Raw genomic sequence first — 25,107 nt, 5'->3', positions numbered from 1 at the left:
CCAGCAATTAACACAAAAGATATATGGTACGCAGGAATGCTAAAAAACAATACATTCTTTCGCCCCATTTTAGTAGTGCAAAGGATAACCTAATCATCACTTTGGTGATTTTCAGTAAGCCAAACTGAATAATAACTGTGTATAACATTTCCTCTCCTCGAGCACCCCGAATGCTCATCCATTAGCTGGAATTTCCTCTGACGGGACAAATTTTTTCCTTCCGTTTTCAAATAAAAACTCTCTTGTGCTTAAGGGCTACTGTGAACACCCATTTTTACTTATAGATCTGGGTCGGTAACCAGTCGATACGCTCGCTGACCTTGATAATAGGCTTCCACAAACTTTCTTTCCCATACGAGAAGGTAGCATCAGTGATAAATTGGGTGGGTGACTCAAACAAACGCTTTTTAGCGACCAGTTCTTAGACCCGTTGCCATCATGCTTGTTGCCCTCAACCAGCTGTTCGTTTATACCTTTACAACCACCGTACACTCGCTTAAAAAATAGGTAGAATTCGTTCTACTCCTAGTCTACCGCTATCAAAAACGTTTTACCTATTCTGGTCGATTTAATGTACTTTGAGTCAAGTTAAGTCACTCTGGGTTAAGAATCCACCAAATAAATTGGTTGTGAGGTCAACAACGAAACTCGATGGCATAGCTTGGCTTGGTCTGGGCGCTATTTTGGATCATAACTCGCGGTTCATCCATCTTCCTCCCCATAATCCTTACAGAGGACTGAAGTGTAACTGTTGCCTAGAATGTCTTTCAGTGTACCATTTCACTGTTCTTACGGATACAGCTTTCACGCAAAATGTATAATTTTCTTGAGACCAGCAAACAATTCAAATAGAACATTATGAAACCATTCTTCTTCAAACTGAGGTAATACACTTTGGGCTTATAAAACTTTTGTATACAGAAATTTTGGCCATTCATTGTAGCCCACAACAATACCTTGTTACCAAACACCAGGGTTCAAATGATGCCACCCTGCTTTCCCTGATGTTCCAAATGAAACACCCAGCACTATGGAATCTTTCGTCCTCTCTCTTAAAAACCGTAGAATGTTGCCCAGAGTTTTTTGGCACTTAGGTGCGCCGAATCGCTTGGGTTACTAGTTTATCCCGCCTGGCAGAGATTCCGGTCATTTGCGAAGAATCGCTCATTTTGCAGTCATCTGTGAATATCAAAATCTGTTTTGTTTTCCGCTCAAGGGTGAGTAATATGGGAACCTAAATCTGGAGTTCATCTCAGACATCCTTTACTAGACGTAGAGCCGTTTGTACGGAAATCAAACTCGTCATCAAAAACCTCAAGAGAGAATTCAACCGGCTCAGTGCAGTTAATTGATTACGTAAGAAAATGACCCTTTTTAAAGTCATTTCAGAATGCTGATCGTAGACTAATTTGCTTGAATATCATTATGATGAAATGCTTAGTTCGTGCTTTCCCTTTGCTGAAAATTTAAAGTCCCATCAGCAGAAAACATTCCATGAAAAATCTGCAAGTTTTTAGTAGGCTTATATTTGTTTGTTTGGTAACATTACATTGAGATTAAAATCCTCCTCTCTCTTGAACAGGTTTCACGATATTTTCCCATATAACTTTGAATTTTTAAATGAAAACACCAAGTTTGTGACTCTGAAAGATGCATAACTTTCAGCTGAAAAGCCAACTTCCCATAATTTATTTCTGCTTGTCAGCGGGAAAAAAGCCAATACCAGAAATAATTAGATAAGGCTTTTCCTTCCCCACTCGCTTCGAAAACTCAGTGCAACCAAACACTGTTGACATGAAGAAATATATTTTTTAGATGCCCTACAATGATAATACCCACAAAGCACTCGGAAAACTCTAGAAACATATTTTATAAACGTGCAACAATGCAACCACTCCAAGTGCTAAATCATCCACACCAGTTTGGGTCGCCAATTTTGCATAAATTACCTCGTTCAAATGCCGACTAATCAGTTCGCAAGATTGCATTCAAATCCGGTGTAAAGTTGGCAATAAATTATTGCCCAGCAAAACAGGCTTGTGCCCCTCAGTTTTGCAAATTACGACATTCTGAGTGAGATCACGAATTCGGATCTGCTCTTCCTTAATGCAGATTTTAATTAACCGTTGTTCACGTTTTCGAGACAGTAAACTGATTGTCTTTGGTATGGAGATTAGCACATCTAGAACAGAAGCGTATATTCTGTCGACAAAACAAATTCAGGTTTTCTGTCTTCTTCTATAAATTTTATCGAGATAGATGGGAGTCTCACGTCAGTTGAAATGGACATTATCATCGAAATTCCCTGGAAAGCAACTGACAGAGTAGCTGAAAACCGCACTCGGTGAAAGAAGCCCCGCACCCAGTGAAACTTGATGAAAGGGGCTAGTTCTGGAGAGAACTTAATGGATAATTCAAAAAATTGTTTTTTTTCCAGACGAGCAGGTCCAAGAAGCAAACAAAAAAATCAAGAGCATCCTGCTGGCTCGTTTCAAGCTAGAAATAGTTTATCCTGAACCAAGTTACCTGTCCGCGGAAATCAGCAATGGCTTACTTAATTATGGTTACGCACTATGTGGGACAGTTTTAGGCTGGGATTGCTTACTTCGACTGTTACTTCATCACATACGGTTTGTAAATTGATATTACTGAACTCTGAACAAGTTTCTGGCACACAGATGTAGATAGCGGGTTAATTATTGCTGTCGATTATTGCTGTCAAACAAGCTACACGGGGATGAGTTGGTGCAAAATGGGCACAGCTGGGATTTATATCCCTACTCGAACGACAGCTGTTTTCTTGTGTTAAGGCCAAGCTGCATTCTCGATGTCACTTCGCTATGCAACCCACGGGTACACTAGCACCCGATTATACAATGACACGGACGCATACTAAACCAAAATCTAACTGATGATGCATCTGAGACCGTAAGTGGAATATATCAATTAGCACATCATCCAGCTATCATTTGCAAAGTGGTAATGTGGCACAGATCTTCCTGGAATGGAAATTCTACAACATTTCACTCGAAGTTCTACCCACGACATTTTGATGAAATCACCCCATATTTCATCCTGCGAATCCCCACACTGTGAAGTATTTACGTATCAGTTCTTCATGGTCATCTGTCTGCAAATTCGTTGGCTGTTTTCAGAGAATGGATAACTAAATCCCATTCCATTACATCCATTATTATTGGCGCTTTGTGTGGCGCGATTAGGTCATATTGTACAGTGTTTACAGACTCAAATTCGAATTAGCTTGTTATCCGTATTCAAAATCCAATAACTGCAAATAACTACGCCCAAAAGAGATTAAAGCCTGCAGAACAGCGTCCACTACTGCTGCATAACTTCCAAAAACCTAGCACAAAGTAGCCTACAATAAGTTGCTCGATTCGGTCGACACGATGTTGTAGTCTGTGTTCCCAACAAATGCGCACACCCGAGAATAAACAAAGGCCGTCCTACAGCTCATGGCCGTGGGCGTCTTGCATGTACACTGACAGAAGAAGGGGGAACATGGAGATTAAAATTATATGGTAGGTGATGAGGACTAGGGTGAAAACAATGTGCGCATTGCGCAGTGGTTAGATTCCCTACGCAAATCTTATCAAGTCACACCTACTTTTACATTCAACTGCCTAGTACCCACCACTTTACCGGTGACCCTTCACGTGGATACACTCGCACACCCACAGCCGTTTAGACCTAAGCATACCGTACTTAGACTCTCTGCATCAAGCTAGCTACTCGCTCTGACGGCCGCAGTTCATTGCTGCCCACCTTGTTTACTGGCCAATAGCATGTTTCCCTTAGGTATTGTGGGCTGTCGAGGAGTTTTAATCAACCTGAGGAATAGTGTGTTTCGTCAAGAAAATATAGTTCTGATCTTCATTCTTCTTTTTCCTCAGAATCTTTTAGTAACAGCCTGTGTTTTGATTCTGCGGTGTTGACCGCACCCGTATTGTTAGACTTCAAGCAAATCTTTCTACTTTGAAAAACTCGTTGAGTTCGCTCTTCTTCGCACCTGCTGTGGCGCTCGCTTTTCCCAAACCAGCCAGCAAGTCTGTAAGCGTTCTCCGGTAGCTCGTCACTCAGAGAACAGACTTTACAACCGCGTATCAAATTGTACTCCTCAGTTATGTTATGCTAAGGGTCGTCCACGTGACTTGTAAAGTTTGTCTTGTTTGGGTGGTCAAGAGGTAGAGGCAGACTAGCAGTCCACCGTGCCTCCAAGTTGGGAGTCGGAATATACGTGGTAATTTGTTTTTCAAAATTTGTGATAAGACTCTAAACTTTTATCAGCCAACTTTGCCTTAGAGTAAAGATTTTGAGTCAACGGCTCCGGCTGGTCTCACCTCTTGTCTAGGTTGACAACAGTACCTCAACACACCTATAAGAATGAGAATCACAAACATCAAGCATTTCATCCACACCTTACTTCCTAAAGACAGTAAGACTGGTTAGCGAAAACACGCGACCGCTAACACCTCGCCCTTTTTGGAACTGAAGCTCAATTTTTCACCTGTCTCATTCAGCGGTCAGTCTTATGGCGGCTAACCACTGATTATAGCTATTAAGAACAAGTTTCACTTGTTGGTTTACTGCATTTCTTCGTGTATCCTCCAGCTCGCTTGAATTGTTTCTCATAATGTGCCTGCAAGCGCGAATGAAACTGCGTGCACAGGTGTTTTCAAACGTAACGCGTACTAACAGTGCCTGGATGGTCTCCGCAGTCAACCACACAGAAAGTGCCGTTGACGTTCAGTCAGTCTTTTACTAAGCACTTCACCAGCACTTCAAAGTGTTTGCTTCGGCATTCAATGTGATTGTTTCAGGTTTTCTTCAGCTGGTCTCAGTAAACCAAGAGATGTGACTGTTTAGGATGAACTGACCTGTAACAATACCGCGAACCAACAACACAAACGAATAGTGTGTTCACTCAGTGGTTGCTGTCACGTGGGTCCCAGGTCAGTTTCAAAGGCTACTGCTGTGATTCCATTTAATATAGTGGTTTTTGTGGTTACCCTCGATCAAATTCACCGGTCACGCCTTGAAAATAGTCGTGACGGGGATAAACATCGGTGGGCATGCCTAGCCTCATTTGATGCTTATTCAAATTTCTCCTATGCCGGTTTTCACCTCCATAGTGAAGTTGCCGCAATTGTTTTGTGGACTGCATGTCATAAAATTAGCACTAGGAAGTCTGTTGGAATGTCATCATGAAGTGCCTCCGTCACACAAGGACATAGTCGTCCTGATGGTATCCCTACCCTAAATGGGAAGCTGCATCACTACAATCACTCATTAAAAAAACAGCTACTCAGTTCTTCATTCGCAAATTATCGCACGTGCAGGCTGACAACTGAAAGATGGAGATTCGGCCGTTGACAAGCATCAGATGGCTAAATAACACTTTGTCGGTTAATGTACAGGTGGTGGATATGAACTAACTTTTCCTTGACCGAGCGGCTTTATGGAGCTTGCTAGATACAGAGTATTTAAAGCGACGTAAGTTCATAACACAATCCAACAAAAAACTGGCATTTCCTTCGGATTTCTTCAAGAGACTAAAAAACCCATTGTTTAACACCTAAGTTCAGTTTCAGGATCTCCTAAATCGACTTCCATTCTCTGTAAGATTTCGGGATGCGCGGAAAACACGCATGCTAGTTTGCCATAATCCTAACCGATGAGTCTTCGCTTGCTCGGGTTTTGTCGACTGACCACAGGAAGGTGTTTTGCCTTTATTGATCGTCAGTTTATCACAGACACGATAACTGCCTATGCATTTATAAGAATTAAAGTGCGAAGTTTCTATCCCAGTTCCATAGGTTGACCTTTGTGAGAAGGTTACATGCTCATCACCCAAGGCCTATGCTTTACACTTTTCTCTGAATTTTTAAGGCTTATAAACTAAGGTATATGCTATGCGATAAAACCAGGCGATGCACATCAAGTACCTTTCTAAAAAATTTCTTAGGCAGTAGTATGCATAGAACTCGCACCAGAACCCAAACGACCGAGCTCAACAAGCGATTCTCCTTTACATATCGTAAACCGTTATTTTCGATGCGCGCGATGGAAGGCGTCAGACAAAAGGAATGCATTAGACACAACCGTCTTCGATTAGGTCGTATCATTTTCATTGCTTCAAATTATCTCCAGACGACTGGTATGTGGTTACACTAATTAACTGTCCACCAGCAAATTAATTTGCCGAAATGGATGAGTGCATTTCGTTTACCTGGGTCACCCAGGTACTGCTATAAACAATGCGAACAACTCAGTCTAATTTCCCGAACAATCACAGGCACAAGTCTGGTGCAATAGACAAGACGTTAGAAGAAAGGCTCTTGTACCTGATGGAACAATCAGACTTTCTAAAAGCGTACGCGGATGAAAACTGAATCTTTCACAGAACATTAAAAAACGAACATAACACCACTTGGATTTTGGCAGTCCAAACGCCTTGAAAAAATCCCACCTGTTGAGTTGCATAGGCAAAATTAGCTTTTTATATCTTTACACTTCAGTGTGTCTAGGCAGCTTCAGATATACGCAACGACCGTTGTTAGAAGTTTGGATAAATTTACATATAAAAATTTTGAAAGGAGAAACACCACACTCTCAAATATATTTAAGTTTTCCAATGCACCTTTTTAATGCAGTTCTGCGTCTACACCTTCTCTACTGAAAGTAACGTAAAATATCGACAATCATTGGTGTTAGGCTTCTTGTAAACTGCGAACAAAATTCTTTCTAGAAGGTTTGTTCGTGAACTTGCTTGGAAAAACCAGCATATTTTAACGACATCTTATTAAGTTGTTAGGCCATTGGTCCATCACAGACACATGATAACCTAGCAAAATGAATGGCCAAATCACAATTTGCAGGGAAAAATACCACCTCAAGAGATATATCAAAGAAGATATTTGCATGTGCGGGACCAACGCAGCTTTCATCACTCGAACCTGTTCCGGTTGGAACTTATCAATACCGACTAACAAGGCAGACTTCGCAATGAAACGACTGCAAAGGTAGACAACTGAGCATAGATGATAAATCCAAGAAGTGTGGTTGCGTTTTTCAACAAATATTTTAAAATGCTCAACATTAAACGTCTAATTCAAGCAACCAAAAACTCAAGTGAAATGTTTTTCTCAAAGCTACCAACTAGGTTTTTCCCAACCGTTGGTCTAAACTCAAATGGCGTTTTTAAAATAAGCTGAATACCCATCTCAAATTCACTGCATAATAAATGTACTTTTATTATTCACCTTATAGAAGTCAATCATTCATAACATGTATTCATGGTGTTTCAGTCGGAACCTCCGGGTAATTCACTTTTTTGTGTACACAGTCAAATTGGGAACGAGTGTTCAGTTATTCTGAACATACATGAGAACCTTCACTGCAATTTGCTGGTTTAATAGGTTGTGAAAAAGTACATAGAAATGTCACTAATATCCCAAAGAATATTTTGAACAACTGAGCGGTTTAGTTTCTGAACAAGTAATAAATTAGTTCAAAGTAGCTGCGTGCACTAGAAAGTGGTATAACTTGTCTGTTGTAGCTGACAATACCGTTTCCCAACCCTGTACCTAGGCGATAATTGGACAACGACCACAAAAGAACCCTTTATATGTCCGGCCCCACTGGTAATGTTTAACATCAATGTGATCGTGAACATGTCTAATTCATACGTACGGTGGCAGGGACGCACTAGCAAACTGAACTAAAAATCACTGGCAGGGTTTTGTTATTGAAAGAATTGTTCATGGTTTCCAGTGAAGGTATTCGACGATATCAGAGCGCCAAATATTTTGGTTTTGATTCGTGACTGAAATCGATGGATGCTTCAGTGCAATTCAGCGAAAAGATGTGCTAGAAATGAATTCACTATTCACGGATAACCGTTCTCCTGGGACGACAGCTTCCGGAAAATGTATTTACCAGTATTTACCAGTAAAGTTCAGGCTGCGCAAAATTGAACCTGAAAGTTGGTTGCTGCCATAATAATGATTATAAAAAATGCTTCACCTAGAACCTAAAGGGAACATCAGGGTTATCTTTTTTTCCAGAACACTAGAGAGAGAGAGAGTGAGTACGTCCCTGAATTGGGTACATGTCTTCTATTTTGAACTATCACCGGCACCGCTTGTTCAGTGATCATCACCAACCGGATCTTCAACAACTAGCCCAATTTTATCCATACTACAGTCATTGGAACTTCGACATCCTCTTTCTCAAAATATTGATTTAACATCCACCATGCAGGGGAACACTCTCGTTGTTTTAAATTAAAGCTTCGTTGCTAAAAAAGAGCTGATAAAATAATATCCTTCAAGAGAAGAACCTGACTCCACCTCATGCAGGTGAACGGCATTTCCAACTTTCTGCCCTTTGAAACACGACAAACTCTGCTTGGACAATCAAACCTAATATGAAACTTTTTCCAATGGAAGTTATTTCAGGTGCTTACTTTTAAAAAACCATCACTGTAATTCAAATGGTATCTAGAACAGGAATCCTATTAGTCCGGTTTACTTGGAAAAGTTTGTTTGTGAACATACACTATACGAAATTCGTTAAGATAGCTTGATATGATCTATGTTTGGTTATCTTTGTGCTTGGATTTATTTCCTTGATGCACAGGTAGGCACCAAAACCCTAAGAATGTTAAACTACGATGGTGACGTCCAGTTTTTTCTTATAACCATGTTATCAATCAAAACAAGTGGATAAAAATGCATGCGGCTTGAATAGTTTGACTTACCTTGCAAACTGAAAGAAACGCTTGCTTCTCCCAAGGAATTGTGTGCTAAACACTTGTATTCGCCAGAATCAATCCGGATGAGGCTGGAAATCTCCAATATTGACTCAGTTTGTTCGTCTGAAATTCTGGAACGCACGAAGGAGATTGTTCATGTCTACCGTTTGCCAAAGAGAAGGGTATTATTGGCTTGTTTCACAGCTCAGAATTTCCATACCCAAATAGGACGACCGTGGTAACTTCGATGACAACTGAGTGAACGGAACACCAACTGACCAATCAGAATTTAAAAAACGACATCGCTCGGCAGTTCGCCATTTTCCGCGGCAGCTTGAATCACTCTAATGTAGCGCATATTGCCTTCCGCTTTCTGCCTTTCGGTATTATTTATGCGTGGATATCGTGTTTTGTAACCAACAACCTGCTCTTTGTTTGATTTCATATATCAGACAAGAGATTCCTCTGACCGGCGATGTAAAACAAAGACTGTGAGTTGAACACAAACGGATTTGAACATGAAACCTCTCCAATTTATCCCAGCATGGAACAAACAGGTAATTTTGCACAAAAAATGGTTCCTTCTGGATCCATCAAGTGCAGTCTGCTCTAGGCTGTGCCAAATGTGCACACATTTAATCACCCTGTTGACAAAGACAAGTTAAAACTAAGCATATGGGCCTTCATTCGTTTACTGTATGACAGATTTTAGCAGCCCATCCTTCCCAACCACATTTTAGGTCACTCATACATTTTGATGTAAATAATAGTTGATCACTAGAACAAAGGGATAGGGGTATAGGTAGAACTAACACAGCGAGCTCTCTCGAAACATTGCGTTGCACTTCTAAAAGACCTCTGAAACCGGAACGTTTGCTCTGGAGACATTAATGCGTCAGCATAATTGTTAATCAGTTTGCTTTTGAGCCAAAGGCCTTGGTTGAGGACTCTGCAGGTGAACGGCATTTCCAACTTTCTGCCCTTTGAAACACGACAAACTCTGCTTGGACAATCAAACCTAATATGAAACTTTTTCCAATGGAAGTTATTTCAGGTGCTTACTTTTAAAAAACCATCACTGTAATTCAAATGGTATCTAGAACAGGAATCCTATTAGTCCGGTTTACTTGGAAAAGTTTGTTTGTGAACATACACTATACGAAATTCGTTAAGATAGCTTGATATGATCTATGTTTGGTTATCTTTGTGCTTGGATTTATTTCCTTGATGCACAGGTAGGCACCAAAACCCTAAGAATGTTAAACTACGATGGTGACGTCCAGTTTTTTCTTATAACCATGTTATCAATCAAAACAAGTGGATAAAAATGCATGCGGCTTGAATAGTTTGACTTACCTTGCAAACTGAAAGAAACGCTTGCTTCTCCCAAGGAATTGTGTGCTAAACACTTGTATTCGCCAGAATCAATCCGGATGAGGCTGGAAATCTCCAATATTGACTCAGTTTGTTCGTCTGAAATTCTGGAACGCACGAAGGAGATTGTTCATGTCTACCGTTTGCCAAAGAGAAGGGTATTATTGGCTTGTTTCACAGCTCAGAATTTCCATACCCAAATAGGACGACCGTGGTAACTTCGATGACAACTGAGTGAACGGAACACCAACTGACCAATCAGAATTTAAAAAACGACATCGCTCGGCAGTTCGCCATTTTCCGCGGCAGCTTGAATCACTCTAATGTAGCGCATATTGCCTTCCGCTTTCTGCCTTTCGGTATTATTTATGCGTGGATATCGTGTTTTGTAACCAACAACCTGCTCTTTGTTTGATTTCATATATCAGACAAGAGATTCCTCTGACCGGCGATGTAAAACAAAGACTGTGAGTTGAACACAAACGGATTTGAACATGAAACCTCTCCAATTTATCCCAGCATGGAACAAACAGGTAATTTTGCACAAAAAATGGTTCCTTCTGGATCCATCAAGTGCAGTCTGCTCTAGGCTGTGCCAAATGTGCACACATTTAATCACCCTGTTGACAAAGACAAGTTAAAACTAAGCATATGGGCCTTCATTCGTTTACTGTATGACAGATTTTAGCAGCCCATCCTTCCCAACCACATTTTAGGTCACTCATACATTTTGATGTAAATAATAGTTGATCACTAGAACAAAGGGATAGGGGTATAGGTAGAACTAACACAGCGAGCTCTTTCGAAACATTGCGTTGCACTTCTAAAAGACCTCTGAAACCGGAACGTTTGCTCTGGAGACATTAATGCGTCAGCATAATTGTTATCAGGTTTGCTTTTGAGCCAAAGGCCTTGGTTGAGGACTCTAATCGTCCTCCTGTCGAGGTGTGGGCGCCCTGGCAGTATCCCAGCCCACGTCCAACCATGAACTGCACATACACAAATAAAATCATGCCAAATCGGTCGTCACCTGGTGCCATCAGCCGGGTCGCCTTACTTGCTGCATACAGCAGGGCGGGTAAGCGAAAACAGGCTACTGCTGATGCCTCCCTTCTTTCTACTTCACATACATTTTCTTAACCCTCTCCCCCACCCCATTAATAACTCTCTCCTTGTAGGCCCAGCATTTAGGACTGATGACTCCGTTGGTCATGCATCGGTTTTGCGTGCAGCATCTGCTCGTCACATGGTGCCGACATCCTCAGGAATCTCCAAATCAGTCCTCAGGCCTCGACACCCAGTCTATCTGGCCGCCTTCAATGTGCGCACTCTGAAGCAAGCAGGACAACAAGCTGCTCTTGCTCTCACACTGGACCTGCTTGGCACTGATGTGTGCTGTATCTCGAAAACAAGAATTCAAGATGCAAACTCAGGGATTGAATCAACCGCCCCATCAGTCTCCGCTCGCTTCAGGTTACGCACCTCTGGTGATCCAGAGGCTGCTGCAGCGGGATCTGCAGGGATTGGTAAAGTATCCTTACTTGACTGGATACCTGTTGATAGTCGCCTCTGTGCGGTTCGTCTGGCAACGTCTGTGAAGGAGTCTCACAAGCGAGAAGGTGATGTCTGTTCATCGTGTCTGCCTACGCTCCAACCGACTGTAGCTCCGACGCCGTCAAAGACAGGATTTACGACGCCCTGAATGCCCTACTGCGGCTAGCTAAAAACTCGGACATCGTGGTGGTTGCCGGAGATATGAATGCACAAGTGGGCGAGCTTAGCGTATCCGAGACTTAATTGGGAGGTCGACGTGGACTGGACTCGGTACGTACGGACAATGGGGGACGATCGCTTCAGCTGTGTGCTGATCACAGGCTGTTTTTATGCAGCACGAACTTCCGAAATAGCCGAAGTCGTCTGGGCACTTGGTGTCCTCCTACAACAGGCCGGCCACAAACTCAAATCGACCACATTGCCATCAGTTACCGATGGCGCGGATCCATAACTGACTGTCGGTCGTTTTGGAACATATTTGTGGACTCTGACCACGCGCTCGTCCGGAGTCGCTTCTCCCTACGTTTCCCGGGGTCGCGTAAGGTGCGGACAAATCGCATGGCAACTGAAAGACTGGCAGATCCGGATGTCAGACGAACTTACAAGAATCGTCTTCTAGAGTCTCTTCCAAGTGCTCCACCATCAGATGTAAACTCCCACTGGGACGAGATCGCCACCTCTTTGTATAGTGCTTGGAATTTTGCCTGTGGCACGACCCATCCAGGCGCACTCAAGCACTGGATATCAGACCGAACGGTGGCATTACTTAAATCTCGAAGAAATATCCCAACCGGTCCCAAACACACGCCGGTGCATTGACAAAAAAACGGACTAAGCTCCAACAGCAGCACATGACTTCCAAGGAGCCCTTTTCTAACGCATGCGCTTTTGAGTCAGAAATAAGGTATTTTATATGCTAACCAGAATACCGTTATTTTCCGCCTTGGTGTCAGCAGGCAATAGTTCTCTTGAACCAAAATTAAAATTTGTCGGAATTACATTCATCTCAAAAGAATGTAGGTATATAAGTAGCCTCAGAAATTCCGTCCTATCATAGGTACTCCAAGATCTCACAGGGTGTCATTTTAGCATGGTAAAGCGTCCATATCATGTGTTCGAGAGAACAATAGTTCATACCTTCAGGCGCACGCTTATTTTAATGGATATTTGATCCTCGCTTGGTAAATAAAGTCTTTGTATTGCGACAAGATGGCAACTATCTTTTTTACAACGCTGAGTGGTTTAAAACAGACGCAGCGCAAAGAGTGACTAATTGAACTGAGATGTCATTGAAAGTATATTGAACGTTATACACTCGTATCCCGTCTGGGCAATATGAATGAATTTCTAAACACTTATCTCTCTCATGTATGAATGATTTGCTTCATATCATGATAGTAGTTCTTCGTTTCCGAGTAGTAAATTTATTTCCCCCAATGCGAGGATTCATCGGTCTGCAGATTACTGATGCATTGTGTCGAATATATAATACTTATCCACACTGTCTTCAATGAAATGCCCCTCTTTCCGTTTTGTTTCGATAAATCTGGTCAGCTCACATGAAGATAAAATTAAACTTCACTCTGATCAGAACACAACAGTAGTTTCTACCTTCAGCGATGGGAAACAATATGAGGAAAATTTGATAATTTGATATTGGAAAAAAGCAGGCCATCGTGAATCTACTGGGTGCACATGAACCTACACGTCTGGAGTAAGGAACCCATTCATTGGTGAAACACGTGTGGACTTCGCGATGCTCAAATCGACAATCCATACGTTGGCTATGCAGGCCAAAGAACCATCCGAAAAGAAGCTACTAGTTGGGTACCGTTGTGATGGCTTTAAACATAATTGATGAGTTTCTATTCCATGTGGCAGAATCCCCTGGTTTTGTGAACGATTCTGCCTCCTTGTCTCTAAGACTGTCAGCGTAAGGAACCACCGGCTCAAACAGTTGGCAAATTACAGAAATGCCTAAAGAGACCAACATTACTCGAATTTGAAGCATTCAGTATCAAAAGCCCTTCAAAGTACGAACATTACTACAGAAAAATATAATATACTGCACTAAGCTTACTTTATTTCTTCCACCCTGACACTTTTGTCAACTAAATTTAAGGACTTCCCATTCTTGATCCATGCCACTTCGGGCAGAGGTTTGCCCATGGCCACACAAGTGATTGTCAGTTGTTCTCCAGGCTTCATTTCTAGATTGCTTATCGGTTCGATCTTTGGAGAATCTGTGAGAGAAATAAACGACATGAAATAAAGGTAATTGTAAACATCCCTGCTAACTAACAAAATCTTAATGTGCTCATTTCATCTTTTTATGAAACTAGTAGCCAGCATATTTGGACAGGATGTTTTCATCTGGAAAAATGAAATACAGAAAATAGCAGAAAGTCTTCGTGCAGATTAATTCCTAGCACTTGTTTCTATGTAAGTGATAGACCTTACACTCGAAAAATGACAACCGTCCACAAAGTGGTTTCCTCTTTTATGCACACGAAGCCCCCCAAGCACGGAGGTCAGAGAAAACTGGGTGCAGTACACTCAGTAAGCTACAGGTGGCTGTTAAAATCCAACGTTTGCTCGACAGCAGTCACCTGATAATAACCAATTCCCAAACGAAGTGCCCCGATTGGAAGCACTGGAAGTGTCCTTTCTATATGAGGCTCGACCAGGAAAAGATAACCCAGAATTATTACCAGGAAATGCTGATTTAGGATGTTTGGTGGTTTCTGTAAAATCAGCGTTTATTGGACTTTTATAGCAATTTCTTTGTGCAAATTTGCTTCGATCACATTTTTGATTGGATTCCACGGATTTATTTACGGCAATGTAAATGTGTATCTTTACAACCATTCAATGGCCTTACTGCCTTTAATACGACTCGTGAATTAGCCGAAGTTGTTCCACTTGTTGAAGTTCTGTACTAACAAACAATCATGATTGGGCTGAATGGCAAAGCTAACTCCAAGTGAGGAAGTAGACCTACAGCTTTGGGAGCTCAGAAGGAATGAGAAGACTTCGAGTTACGACAGTCATCATAGAACGTTCTCAAAAAATCCACATTGTAGGGGATATTTACAATAGGAAAATAACCACCATCCTCCACTTATAACTGGTCCCTATTTGTATACCTTATTTTTTGCGTGAAATTCGTTTCCATATTCATACCTAATCTGTCATAATGATGCTCTTCTTCCTTATTGCCCCTTCCTGTGTAGTTTCTAGCAAATGTGTTTATTGGTGCTGGTCTTAATTGTGCCAAAGCTTTCCACTTCATCAGGTGAACTGGATATTGTAAGTTCTTACCTGCTGCTATCCGTTAGCGTATTTGATTTCACCTAAAACTCCTTTCCACTGTCCCAAACTGACTGAGTGGATCAGCGCACGTGTTCTGTGACCCTTCCGTCTCAGTAGATGCTCGGGGAACAAAACAAGTCTTGATCAGGTAATGGGAATTCCGTGATTTGAGAATAAATGGCGCTATATACCAGCTAAGTGCGAGTTATTCACGTTGCCGCTGAGCTGCTTGTGGTCAAACGATTGGGCATTCAAACTACCAGCATGGAGCTCGTGAATTTGAAACTCTTCGAAGGTTCATGATTTAGGCATTACAGATTCCTAATATGCGTGAAACATCTGTACATTACTCTTCGGCTATTTGATATGGACTGACTTCACTTGCTGGATGAAATCTCTATAGGATAAATAGTGTCAGGTTGTCTCTAGACACTTTCTTTCTAGTTTTATCCTATATTTTCTCCTGACAAAATCCATGACCATTCTGTTAAAACAGATAATACAAATAAGGATTTAAGCAACTTTAAGTGAGGATAATGCGAGTAAGCTTTAGTGCTATCGGTGCAGTTTATTGAGGAAATTAACTATCTATTAAAAAAGAGCACCAGCAAGCACCAGTGAATCTTGCGGAACCAGAACCGTTGGATTGGGTATTTGGCGCGTATTTGGCTCCTCAATTAATGACTTCTCAGATGAAAGTTTCACTCATCGGGTGAAGTTTAATATTCCACTAAGCTACTTATAGACTGTTGGTAGTGTGAGGAGACTCGGGAATGTGCATCTGAGAGGGATTGTATCTAAGGCAACCTGGGGATGATAATCAGTAAAAGTAAAGTAACACGGTATATGTTTTATGCATCGGGTATACACATTTCTTTCCGCGACAAAGTTATCATTTTCTTTTCTCTAATCGTGTCGAAATGTCCCAAATAATGTGGCGCTGAGCTATGCTCTTAAACTGAATACCCGATTCGAATTTCCGTAGCAATCGTATTTTAGCTAAATGAATTTTATCTGTAGCGGGTAAACCCTATGTTCAACACACTCATGGGCGGTTCAACAATCCTCCACCAACAGACGGCCAGTAAATGTACCCGGGTGTTTAAATCACTGCAAGTATTGCAACAAATGAACAATGCAGTTATTTGAATTTGGCTTGAGTTGTACAGTTTCACCGTCAAAAGCCGTTGCTCTCAAAATGGGGACAGTACTTGAATTCGGGCGATCCTTTAGCTACTGTCCGCACTCAACTGTTATCCTTCTATCTGTTCAGGTAGAGACATGGATCAAATCCGTTAAGCAACGCTAACTAGGACACGTATGATGAATTGATTTGCGTATTTACAGTAACCAAGCTAATCTGGATTACACAAGCGCTAAATATGCGCAAACGGACGAGAGAAAAAATCGACAGATTCTAATGTTCATACTTTTATCGATTACATAGAAAACTAAAACAACAACAGACACGTACATCTGTGAGTGACGGAGTAGCAGAGTTATAAACCGGCCGAAACCGTGTGAGTCTTCAACTAATTGGTTACCACTGTAAAGTGTCTCGACCCGATAAAGTTAGGAAAACTGTTCCTAAAAGATACCAGATAATGCCTCAAGTGCCGTGTACGACGACAATAGTAAAGATGATACAAATATCACAACACTGCGCTGTAATATCTGCATTTGAATAATTAATGCAACACTTTTGAAGGTGATATACGCTTCTGATGAACCTTACACGAGCCATTTGCTGAATTTTATCCCGGAGATAACCGTGGGGTTTCTCTTGCTACGTTACATGCCACCTTGAGAACTTTGAAAAAAAAGTTGAAAAATAACTCAGTCTATCATCGTACATCCAAGTTATATGCTGATTACTCCACAATCGTGGCGGAATTTCGTACGTTTATGGGTTTCCACATATGTAGCATTTTCCGGCAGGAAGTACTGAAGACACCATTTACTGGAAGAAAATGGGCAACGGAAATCGCAAGGCCTAAGCCACAGACGTCCAAAATTTTGTTTCTGTGTTAGTGGACCGTATTGTTAAGGCCTTGGGGTTTAATAAGAGACTATTGATTCATGCGCTCACGTTGTCCCTATGCCCATCAGTGTCGTGCGAATGCTTACTGGAAGTGTACCAAAAATAGGCGCTGTGAATCCAGTCGAACTGTCCGTGGGTGCAAAACTGAAGCGTTTTCAGTGACATTTGTATTCTTTCTATTTGCTGAAGTTGTACCATTGAAGGTCTACCACATTTACTCCTTTCGGAGACAGTGGTGGTCCAGTTTAATTACGAAATCTCAGGCGTTTTCCTTTGTTGTGGCAAGCAGAAGGATTTCTTGGGGGTCCAATACGATTGAATACGATCAGGTGTATTTGAATGACTAGTCACTTACTTTATTTGGTGACGGCTGAAAATTATTGTTTTCATTCACCATGGATATTATTTCCTGGCCAAAATTACACAGGGATACCTCCGAAGCTCCAGCCACATTTGCATGTTCATTTTTGAAAAACCACGTCAGAATGCTCACTATCGACTTTCATTATCATCGCTGTTATCACCATTGCAAGGAACAATATCATTATTAACAATGGTAGGTCATTGTGTTAAACATCAAAAACAATATCATTATTAACAGTGGTAGGTCATTGTGTTAAACATCAAAAACTTGCTCAGGTAATCGGGATAGAGTCTTACGGTGCAGGTGCCATGAAATCGGTCGACAGCTACCTGTTTCGGGGCCTCTAACAAAGGCTAATAAGGGTCACAGCGAAATAATCATTCAAGGTGGAGAGCACTACCAGAGGACAAACTACTCACAAACCACTTCTCACACATTTTAAAATCATCATTCGTTTATTGCTCACTTAAATAGCACATCCAACACTATGCCATTTTTTCGCGTGACAGCTACATAGCCAGACATTCTGCAAAACGGATATTCGTGTCGGACAGCAAACCACTGTTTCCACAATAGAGTCAGCAATCAGTCACTAAAACTTGAATTTCATGACCTCCCCCGATAACCGTTGTACGTACCATCCTCTACGTCAGGTGTAGGCGCGACGGGGCAACCAATCTACTTGAAGAGAATGTAAGATGTTTCGAAATTCGCCTATCTATAATCGTATCCATGCCCAACCTGCCCTAGTGGACGGAATGTTTTTTGGTGGAGCAAATCAGTGTCACCATGTGAACATCACAACTGTCAAGCCGCATACTGGCTAGTACTGTTGGTAGTTCATGAAATCCTCTTTGAGTGTGACTTATTAGTCTTATGAATCAGCAGTTTTGCACACATTCTAAGGTGCAGCTGTGTAGTACTTGTTACTTTAGAACCCCTACCATTGGCATGTCAGTAACTGCTCGTTGCCTAAACAAACAGCCCAATATAACAGTGAAACTTTTGCACTTAGAAAGACCGGCAGATGTTATTTACCTGGTCAAAGCTTTGCTCACCATATATATGTTGAATTAAACCAGCTGCGTGGGGAAATGTTATTTGGTAATACCTGGAAAGTGATAACTAATGCAGTGGTGGTTGAAGAAACGCCCCTATCTATGCGATATTATAATTTTACACGGAAGCGGAGGAGAGACTCTCACTTACGGCACGCCAGGCATCAAACTTTAAGTTTCCAAAGCTCGTTAATGCAAATGAATATTGGTGGGATGTTATCGATCGATCAGTGCCAAAACAGTTATTTGTCAAGAGACTGACGAACTGACATCCGCAAACGCACAAGCCGTAAGCGACATAGTCGGTAACAAACGGTCAGACTAGACAACCGGAATATTCAATGACCATGAACCAAGGTGCGTTAAGTTAAACTTCGGACGGTCAAAAACAGTATTTTATGTGGCTTCAGCTTCAGAATTATCCTGTCCAAAACCCGCAGGAAACCATGTTCGACATACACACTCTGGTTTATCCGCGTCACACTGAGGCAAGTCAAAGGACTGAACATTTCTGATTAACAAAACCATGCCAAATCCCGTTTTGTTTGCAAGTTGAGTGTTCACCGTTCATCTACGCAGCTCAGTGAAATTGATACAGACATTCTGGATTTTCTGGGCAACTTAAGAAGTAAATAAGTAAGCAAGTGAATGTGGTCACAGCAGTAACTGATGCCACAATCACAGCATGTGTGCACTAGCCATGCCGAGCATCGAGATAAAACAATTTTGCCGTTTTGCTCACCCATATGTCAAACAGACATTCATTCTTTTGGCAGAGCATATACAACAGCACCCCACCGACAGCCATTTGTCCGCCGATGGTACAACAAACTTAGAACGCTAAGAACCAAACGTAAATAATTTGCACACCAGCAAGACTGACCTAAAGTTTGCTTGAGGTCAAATCTTCCACTGAGCAATGAGAAAAGTTCTATTTGACTTGCCATTCAACAGCTAATATTTTATCAAACGTAGATTCTTTTTAGTGAATCTTTCTTATTTGAAACTTTTCTGTCGCGTGATTTTTACTGGACCAGCTGACTGGAGGCTGATATCAAGTAACTAAAATCGACCAACTGTAAGGTCTTGTGACTAAAATTTGAACGAACATCTGCTAAACGCTGTGAATCTGAGTTAACTTCAACATGAGATAAAAACTGGAATGTTCTGTCTGTCACGGAACAAACATCATGAGATAAAGGCACGAGTAACCGAAACGAATCGCTACTTTAAAATTAGCTTGACAATAAATTATGGGCTGTTTTACTTTTCCTCCACCATTAAAATGTCACATTAATCCACGATAAGTCTGTTGGTGGAACAGGAGTTAAATATGTCGAGCGGCATGGGTTCATGTAACAGTGCGGTTAATGCACGTTGCAGTCAGATTATAGGGAGCAAAATGTAATAATTCTGCACAACGAATTTCGCAATTAAGCATCTGCACGTAGAATACCCAACTTTATACATACAGATTCACCACAAAACTGAACCAACTAGATGTTTTCCGCTATAACAACCTTCCGGTTCTGAGAACTCAACTTTATCCATCCGTTTGTACTACTATTACCTGTCGTATGGTAATACTAGTATTTGAGGTCAGCCTTTGATCACTCAGTCCATGAGTATGGATGAAACAAGTCTTCGCTCGAGCAACAGAGCTGGCAGCTGGGCACAGAACAAGCCACAACGAACTTTTTAGTCTCAGCCCTATATGGGGATCGAGTCACCGTTTTTAATCACCACTAATTTCCATCACCATAATTCAGATAAAATTACGGTTACACAAAAAGTTCCTTGAGGTCGATCGCGTTTCATACCTCAGAAAGGTTTACAAAGGTTTGTAAAGCAGGCAGGCTAACGACTGAGTTTCAAAAGAAAAGATCAATCTACATAACTAAGTCCTGTGGCGTTCTCTGTGACCCACTTTCGCAGTGTTATATCACATATGATACCTCCTCCGAGGTTTGAAGATTTGCTTCGGTTACCAATTTCCAGTAAACTGGTGACTTCCGATTGACCTCAGACCGTGAATCTTGTTCCCTATTAGTTCACACAATTTAATCAAAGCAGAATACAAAAGATCACTATGATCTTTTAAACATATTAGTGAATGCTCACTTCGTTCACTAGCCCAGTATCGGTATAAGGCAAGAGAAGGATCTAAACGGACGCACCCATGTCTATTATAGGGGGATCACAAGAAATACATCGGTACCACGGCTGAGAAGAAAGTTAGCCGCTGTTAAAATATTACACCAATTGTAGAAACACTAGTGAAAGGAAGAAGGTTTTCGTTGGGGAGCTGTTTATCAGAAAAAGCCAACTGAACAGTTACAGACTATTGGGCAGGGAAGCAAAACACTCATCTGCATATTGTTTACAAAAATTAAATACCCATCCTCTCTTTGAATGCGTCTTCCTTAACTTTTCTGGATATTCATTGACTGTTGCTCAAATCCAAACAAATGCTACAAAGCGACTTTACAAAGTCTGTATTAGATCTTACTTTTCAAGAGACCAAGCGGATTTACGAGAAACCTTATGCCTTCCTCATCAGTAATATCACGCTACACTAGTAATTATTGCCTATTAGACTTTCATTTCCATGTCTGAGTTACCAACTAGAAGACGATTTCCTGCGCTTCCTGGTTCATCCAAAATGGCAACTTTACTTTTCTGATCACACAAGCTTTACCCCATTCTTTGGACTTTCAGATGTCACTAATCAACTCTGCCCATAAGAAGGCTTCGTTTGAGGTTACGTCATCCGGATCGTTTGGTCAACATATGCCTTAGTTTAGACAAGAGAAAGCATTTTTGCACCAAAGTGCGGTAGAAACTATTCCAAAACTCTGTGGTTTCTGTGTGTGCTTTCGAGAAAACTCAAAGCAGCTTTTCCTTTGCCCCGCATAACAGAATCCTCGGGGATCAGAGTGGCTCCGTGGCTACCCAGTAGTACAGAAATTCTAGGAAAATCAAGCTGTACAACGCCATTCACCTCTAAAGGAAGATCAATGGAGGTCAGTCAAAAGTTGTATGTAGACTGTGTCCCGCGCGATCACTGCTTTATGCGTTCGATTTAAGCGCACCACCATGACATGCTTTTGATGAGCTCAGATGCTCCATTCGTGCGTTGAAATCACTCCCAGTTAAACTTTACCTGAATTTTCGTATTGAACAGAAGGGTGGTTAATACTCGGTATAAGGTGTCCTTCTGTGAAACGGAGCTACTTTTGTTTGGAACACAGGCAGACACTATAACTAGACGACCACTGTTATTTTGGCTAGTACCAGCTGTTATAAGAATAGACAGACGGATAGCACAGATTTCGCCGTTTACAAGAGGTTAGCTGAGAAAATATATCTCCAATTTTGAACTCTAAACTATACCAAGATCGGTGCAAACCAAAGCAGCAGCTGCGGTCTCACCCGAAGCACGTAGTCAGTTGTCAGTAGAGAGAGAGAGCGTCTTTATTTTGACTGTCGCACTTGGAATGTGAATTTGGGATGTGGCAAAACGTCTAAGGAACGCACAAGGGCAGTCTGTTGGACCATATTTTAAGTATTCACAAGCAGAAGACTGTGGTAAAGATGGAAAAACCAACTCTCGATAGCACGATGAGACGTTGATTTGCAACAGGTTAACTTCTTGGGCGTATGACAGATGTTGCCCTAGTTACAGTTTATGGAAGAACGAGTATTTAGTGCAGCATGAAAACAGCCAAGTGGTAACGATAAAGAAAGATGGGAGACTTCAGAACTACTGCGTTTTAGTTGATCCGTCTTGCAGTATGTAACCAAATTTCGCGACTCGGTTGATGTCACCGCGCGACGGCCGACGTATCATGAAGATTGTTCGCGTATTTCACTGTTTCGTTTGGACTGGGAAACTGTTAAGGTGCTGGGATCCATACAAGGAGGTGATTATGGTCTTCAGGCAATAGCTTCTGGCTCCAAAATTTTACTGCAAGAGCGATGACTTCGTTTAAGATTACCGGGTTGGAAAAAATTAGTTAATGTTTGTATTCCAGTGTCCAGCTTGGTGTCCAGGAGACTGTGTCTATCAGACCTATATACTGTAGTAAACTTGGTGACAGAAAGTATCCAAATTTTAGACTGTTGTGCCTCACCATAGCTCGGAGGGTTACTAACTTTTCCAGACCGTCGGATCCTGATAAATTCCAGCGTCCTTGCCGTGGTCTTTTAAACTCACAGTTACACCTCCGGTTAATGTTTCACAATTTGCCAAGTTCATCAAAACTTTCATAATTTTGTTGCACTTCCGAATAATTTAACTCAACCCACAAGTACTTTAACTAATAAAAACAATATCTATTTCAAAGCACCAATTCAGTCGTTGAAATTAACACCAACGTTCAACACAGATGTCCCTCTATCCTGCTACTACTTTAGCCTGATAGAACGTCCTTTGAGATTCAGGGATCAACTGACCAACTGAAATAATCTTCGGTCATTACGGGCTTCCTGGGCGTCTTTCATTTCCCTAGCTTTTTGTGTCCATGAAATTTCACGGTCAGCTCGCGTGCTCAATTTCACTAGACGTCTGATAATTCGTCGCGTCAATTTACGTTCACGACCGCGTGGGACATTTCTCCGAGGTTTTTGCAATGCCATCGATAGGTTTGAGTTTATGGCCGGCACACCGTTTTAGGACACCATGTAGCAAGACGAATTTTTAGCTGCTTCGGAAGCTGAGTACTACACAAAAACACCCTGTGATAAAAAGCAATAGTTCACCATTGTTCTTACGTACCAAGTTCAATTCGTGTCGACCTCCTAACCTCAGATGCAACTTGGTGACAGAAAGTATCCAAATTTTAGACTGTTGTGCCTCACCATAGCTCGGAGGGTTACTAACTTTTCCAGACCGTCGGATCCTGATAAATTCCAGCGTCCTTGCCGTGGTCTTTTAAACTCACAGTTACACCTCCGGTTAATGTTTCACAATTTGCCAAGTTCATCAAAACTTTCATAATTTTGTTGCACTTCCGAATAATTTAACTCAACCCACAAGTACTTTAACTAATAAAAACAATATCTATTTCAAAGCACCAATTCAGTCGTTGAAATTAACACCAACGTTCAACACAGATGTCCCTCTATCCTGCTACTACTTTAGCCTGATAGAACGTCCTTTGAGATTCAGGGATCAACTGACCAACTGAAATAATCTTCGGTCATTACGGGCTTCCTGGGCGTCTTTCATTTCCCTAGCTTTTTGTGTCCATGAAATTTCACGGTCAGCTCGCGTGCTCAATTTCACTAGACGTCTGATAATTCGTCGCGTCAATTTACGTTCACGACCGCGTGGGACATTTCTCCGAGGTTTTTGCAATGCCATCGATAGGTTTGAGTTTATGGCCGGCACACCGTTTTAGGACACCATGTAGCAAGACGAATTGTTAGCTGCTTCGGAAGCTGAGTACTACACAAAAACACCCTGTGATAAAAAGCAATAGTTCACCATTGTTCTTACGTACCAAGTTCAATTCGTGTCGACCTCCTAACTGAACCTCAGATGCCCGAAGTCTGCCGACTTGTGCATTCAGATCTCCAGCTACCACAACGAAATCTGGGCTCTTAGCTCACAGAAACAGGGCGGCCAGGGCGTCATAAAACCTCCTTCGATGGTATCAGAGCTACCGTCAGTTAGGGCATAAGCAGACAAGACAAAAAGATATTGATCATCTTCCTCTCCTAAGACTTCTTTACAGACTTTACCAAACGAAACGCGCCGAGTAGCCTGTCAACAGGTGTTCAGTCAAGCAAGGATTCTTTAGCCTGGTGACTTGGGACGGTACCTGCACATTGTGTCGCAGCATCCTCTGGATAGCCAGAGGTGCTCAGTCGAAAGCGATTAGAGAGCAAGGAGGATTAGCTCAACCGCTGTACTTGGATCATATATCAATGTCCACCGATTTCAGTGTGACAGCAAGATCAGCTTGTTTACCTGCTTGCTTCAGAGTGCGGACATTGAAGGCGGCCAGCTAGGCTGGCCTTTAAGGCTTGAAGACTGATTTCAAGATGCCTAAAGACGTCAAATCCGGATGACGCGCTAACTTTGCTTGCAAAACCGATGCAAAACGAACACAGTAATCAGTCCTAATTGCTAGGCCTGCAAGGAGATATTTATTAACGGGGTCGAGAGTGGATGGAAAATAAATGTGTGGAAGAGAAGGAAGAGAGGCATCAGCAGCAGGCTATTTTCTTTTATGCGCCCCGCTGTACGAAGACAGTAAGGCGACTCGGCTGGTGGCACCACGCGACGGCCGAAGTGATATGAGTTTATTTGTATATGTGCAACTCATGGCTGTACGTGAGCTGGAATACCGTCAGGGCGCCCATACCTAGACAGGAGGACGATTGGGGTCATTAGTCAAAGCCTTTAGCTAAAAAGCCTGACGACAAGTCAACGGAGTTTGGCGAGAAATCCAAGTACATTACCATTTTCACGGAACAAGCCACCACATATATTCCTACTCCTAGTCTGGAAGACCAGGGGACTTGGTTCGCCAGACCTCTAACCTCGCCATAATCTCAGCCTAAATGCCATCGGCTGTGATATCGACTTTTTGGTTCACCAACCGATGATCATTTCTTATCG

At 41.8% G+C, this 25,107-nt stretch overlaps 1 protein-coding gene across 1 annotated transcript in view; it reads right to left on the bottom strand.

Annotated features, from left to right (window-relative positions):
- Positions 1–13,231: 13,231 nt before the first annotated feature.
- T265_04313 (hypothetical protein) overlaps positions 13,232–25,107 on the bottom strand; it is a gene marked incomplete at both ends in the record, with an annotated part of 19,694 nt that continues 7,818 nt past the window's right edge. Inside the window, one exon of the mRNA XM_009169022.1 lies at positions 13,232–13,947. The remainder of the gene's footprint in view (positions 13,948–25,107) is intronic.

The sequence above is a fragment of the Opisthorchis viverrini genome, assembly GCF_000715545.1.
Source record: "Opisthorchis viverrini unplaced genomic scaffold opera_v5_70, whole genome shotgun sequence".
Lineage (NCBI taxonomy): Eukaryota > Metazoa > Platyhelminthes > Trematoda > Opisthorchiida > Opisthorchiidae > Opisthorchis > Opisthorchis viverrini.
Note: the sequence above shows the minus strand (reverse complement) of the source record. Positions and strands in the feature narration are given on the sequence as shown.